General features: G+C 41.3%; 1 non-coding gene across 1 annotated transcript; it reads left to right on the plus strand.

Annotated features, from left to right (window-relative positions):
- Window positions 1-1,517: 1,517 nt before the first annotated feature.
- LOC148212330 (small nucleolar RNA R71) lies at window positions 1,518-1,624 on the plus strand. The gene has a single exon (XR_015790057.1). It is a non-coding gene; the product is annotated as a small nucleolar RNA R71 (small nucleolar RNA).
- The last annotated feature ends 3,209 nt before the right edge of the window (window positions 1,625-4,833 follow it).

Genomic DNA, 4,833 nt, shown 5'->3' on the forward strand with positions numbered 1-4,833 from the left:
AAATGAATTTGTCCACCTGGACTAAAACATCTTCTATCTTTCCCTCAGGTCTTATGATAGATCTATCTGCTAGTTGGAGGGTAACCATAGTAGGTCTAGCTTCTCCTATGCCTAAAGATTTGAAAACTGATAATGGCATAAGATTAATGCTAGCGCCTAGATCACATAATGCCCTACCTAAGTTTTTTCCTCCTATGGAACGTGGAATGGTAAAACTGCCAGGATCGTTACACTTCATGGGTAGCGGGCTGCCTACAGCTTCACTACTACATTTTGTCATGGCTACCAGTTCATGCTCTCCTATCTTTTTCTTCCTAGAAACTATATCTTTCAAAAACTTAACATAATTTGGCATCTGTTCTAGAGCATCCACTAATGGTATATTTATATGCAATTGTTTTAAAATATCTAAAAATTTTCTAAACTGGGAATCATTATTTTTCTTAACTAATCTTTGTGGAAACGGGGGAGTAGGGGTAAAAGAAGGTTGTACCTGTGGAGGAACACTCGGGGTGTCCTCATTACCTTTTCTAATATTTTCTTTTTCTGGTGTTGTTTGATTCTCTGGTATCTTTACAGTTGGTTCAGTGGACGGAATCTGTACATCTGTTGTTGGCATTGTTGGTCCATTATATGCCAGTCCACTCCTAAGGGTGACAGCTTTGCACTGTTCTTTCCCTTCTCGTTTTGGTAATTCAGTATGGCCTGGAAAAGAACCTTGTGGTCTATTCTTCAATTCATTGGCGAGCTGTCCCAATTGGGTCTCGAAATTCCTCATTGATGCCGCTTGGGATTGTATCACTGCGTCGGTTCAGGCCATGTACTCCTTCATCATATTCTCAAGATTTGAGTTGTTATTTGGAACTGGTGGAGTCTGTGTTCTCTGATTGTACTGCTGTTGCGGTGGCGGGATGTATTGCTGTATAGGTGGAACATAAGGCTGCTTGTTCTACTGGCTCTGCCCTTGATTAAAACCGCTCGAACCTCCTTGACCTCCCCATGAGAAATTAGGGTGGTGCCTCCAACCTGGGTTGTAGGTGTTCGAATATGGGTTAAAGTTCCTATTGTTCCCATGTCCTACATAAAAAACGGAAGCAGGGTTATGTGGACAATTATCATAAATATGGTTTTCACTGCAAAATGAACAAATGAGATCGTTGACTTGGCAAACAGGGGCAGGAGTGCAATAATCCGACTGCACAGGTTGTATCGGTGTGGCTAATGGATTTTTTATTCCCAATGCCATCTCTTTTAGCCTCTGGTTCATTGTAACCATCTCTTTTTGCATCGAGGTCGCAATGTCCAGAGCCAAAACTCCAGCTGGATCTTGCTTCTTTGGTGCTGCCCTAGATCTTTGCGAACACCATAGTTCGTTGTGTGAAGCTAAGTCATTTAGGATGTCAACTATCTCGTTGAATGTCTTCTTTGTAAAGGCTCCGTTGGCAGCATTTTTTAGCATCATCTTAGTAGGATGATCTAAACCTCTAAAGAAATGTTCTATCTGGATGCATGCCGGCAAGCCATGGTTCGGACATTTCCGGATTAGTTCTTTAAATCTCTCCCACGCCTCGTGAACAGGTTCACGATTATACTGTCTAAAGGAGATGATCTCCTCTCTGATATCAGCGTGGCGAGTAGGTGGGAAGAATTTTGTTAAGAACTTCTCCATTAACGACCCCATGTGGTGATGGATCCCGGTGGAAATGCATTGAGCCATGCTCTAGCTTGGTCCTTCAAAGAAAATGGAAATAGTGTTAGTCTCAGAGCATCGTCTGTTATACCAGGTAATCGAAATGCATTTGCAATTTGAATGAATGATTTCAGATGATCATGTGGATCCTCATGTTCCTGCCCTCCAAAATGTCCAATTGTCTGCAACATTTGGAACATCATTGGTTTAAGCTCAAAGTTTGCGTGGGCTGGAATAGGGTTGACTATCCCTGAATCAAAGTTCTGAAAAGCCGTGGCGGCATATTCTCGCATTGCCACGTCTCTGTTGTCCGCCATCTGGACGTAGCCCTTAGTGGTGAACCAGTATAATTTGCTGTGTCGTTTATTACTTTTCTTCCTGTGTGCATATTTGTGGTTGTGCTGGATATTTTCTGTGGATGGGGAAATTATTCAGGTCAATCAATTTTACAACACATATAAAATAAAAAGTATATGTTAATATTAAATAATTAATAAGAAAATTTAACTAATTTAGAAATGATAGGATGCATTTTGTTCATTTAAATATGATTTATGACATTTTAATTTTTATTGTTTCGAAAAATATTCAACAAGAGTTGCATAAGCTTTGCTCACTCCTCAATAGAGAGTTGGGTGAGTTTTACACAAAAGCTTCAGCTGGACAAATCATGGTTGTTTGATTGTTGTGCTGCCATATTTAGAATATTCTTATCAAGAGGCTGATCTATTATGTTTTTTACATATTTAAATATGATTTATGACATTTTAATTTTTATTGTTTCGAAAAATCTTCAACAAGAGTTGCATAAGCTTTGCTCACTCAATTGAGAGTTGGATGAGTTTTACACAAAAGCTTCAGTTGGATAAGTCATAGTTGTTTGATTGTTGTGCTGCCATATTTGGAATATTCTTATCAAGAGGCTGATCTATTATGTTTTTTACTGATTTCGCATAATCCTCATACTTAGTAATAGTTTTATCCCTTAAACCCATTTTAGTAATTCCTCATTGTAATGAGTTAGTTAGCTAAAGCTAATTAATTCAGTCTATTTTTAGTTAAGAGAGTTTGGGTGTGCGGGGATGTGAGATATAGATCAGCTTTCTTGGCTTGTGGGGGTTCTTGGCTCCTCTTTGAAGAATCAATACAGCTCGTCAACTTTGATTCAGCAGTAGACGTAGATCATCCTTGATCGAGCCACTTAAATTTTCTGTTCTTTTTATTTGCTTCCCTGAGGTGTAATTGCTAGTTTTTCTGCATCTTACAATGCACGAGTTCGACCTCGAAACTTTTAGGATGGACACTTGGTCCTCTGAAAAGTGTAGCAGTATGTCGACGTACTCGATCCGACATGGGAAGGGCCTTTTGAAGTTTAAGACATCGTGCGCCCAAGCGACCTAGTCGGGAATCTACTCCCACATCCGTGGAATGCGTAACAACTTAAGCGCTATTATCCTTGAATTGTAAAATAGTCCAAATTGATGGACTTATGTAAATATTCAGGGGATACTAATAAAACGTGTCTCATTGATTTGATTTTGTGTCTTCTTTACTTACAAGTTCGACGTGAAATCAAATGGGGGCCACATGCTCCAAGTTCTCAGGTGCGAGGTGCGACATGAATATTTAACTCTTTGTTATTATATCGTTCCAAGTTGTGTTAAGTTGAAATTACAAAATTAATAAGTAAAAAGTCAACAAAAGTCAAACTTAAAGTAGGAAGAGTCTCGGAAATGACTAAAATTTGAAGCAATTTTCATTAAGATGAGACCGAGGTGTATATTCCCTAATCCAATAGAGTTCCTAAAAAAAAATAAGAGAGAAAGAAGGACAAAAAACAAATAGGCAAAAGATAAAGTTGTCCAAGGTTCGAGAACGAGCTAGGGGTGCGAGCTAAGCTCTCCTTCTGAAGCAAGCAAGTCAACCTCCTGAGAACCTCCTTCTTGAGATGAAGGCCCCAAGGATAGTACAACATCGCCCTTGTCCTGGGCGACCCGAGCAGCGTCACTACCTTGGGTCATTTCGTCCTCATCTTCCTCTTCGTCCGACTCGAAGTCAAGGTCTTTCAAGTACATGGCCACCAAGTCTTTTGGGCTTGGCGTGCCATTCGATCCGAAAGCCCACTTCTCAGCATACTTCAGTTTAATGGGTCCGAGGTCAAGGTCAAGAGCTACGTCTTTGAGCCCATCCATCAGAAATTTGAAGCCGACATTGCTGAAGTCCTTCACGAAGCCATCAAAGTCAGGGTGAGCTCGGAAGGCTTCCTCCAAAAACACACCATTATTGAGCTGAACTTCCCTTTTCTCCACCTCGGCCTTCAGCATTAAGGTGTCCTTGATCAACATGTCATTACACCTTAGGAGCTCAAACTTCTCAACCTCCACGCCCTTAACTACGACATGGCTCTTCTTCACCAGCTCCAGATTGTGCGCTAATTCTTGCTGTGCTTTAGCGAGATTAGTATTCAAGGTCTCGTGCTTGGCCTTTGAAGCCTCCAGCTCAACTAAGGCTTCCTTCAGTTTGCCCTCAGCAGCGGCGGCAGCTTCCAAAGCCGCAAAAGAAGCTTCTAGCTCTTTCTCAGTCAGGCGATCTCGATCGTGAAGCTCGACCTTCATCATCACCGCAGCATGACAGACGGTTGCATGAGTCTGCACATAAATCAGAAATTAGATTAGAGTTATTTCTCCAAGTCACAAGTTAGACCTGACATTTTTAGTAAAAGCGTCGGGGGAGAAGATGTTTTAAAACTTCTCACGAAATGAAAAAAGAAAAATTATGTAGTTATACCTGCAATTTTTGCCAAAACCGTCGGAAGCAAACTTATCCTAACGATTTAAAAAAATCAGAATATATAAAAAAGGCCGACGTTTTGGTAAATACGTGGGGAGATGGTGTTTTAAAAATAATCCCTAAGTTCATTTCCCTCCCCATTCATCCCCATTCGCTACCCCCCCTCCAATAGATTTTTCATCGACCATGACCCAAGCACCGCCGCTCCTCGCCATTCATCTGTCCGTAGCCCAGCATTGCCGCCGTTGTCCGCAGTTCGCCGTCCATGGCTGCCGTTCTTCGCCCTCCACCATTCTGCCTCATTTGCGCCCACCCTTCAAATCGATTTTCCTCCCCTACTATTGTCGTTCCTC

This window comes from Momordica charantia, assembly GCF_013281855.1.
Source record: "Momordica charantia cultivar OHB3-1 chromosome 3 unlocalized genomic scaffold, Mcharantia_2.0 BLBB01000003.1, whole genome shotgun sequence".
In the NCBI taxonomy this organism is placed as follows: domain Eukaryota; kingdom Viridiplantae; phylum Streptophyta; class Magnoliopsida; order Cucurbitales; family Cucurbitaceae; genus Momordica; species Momordica charantia.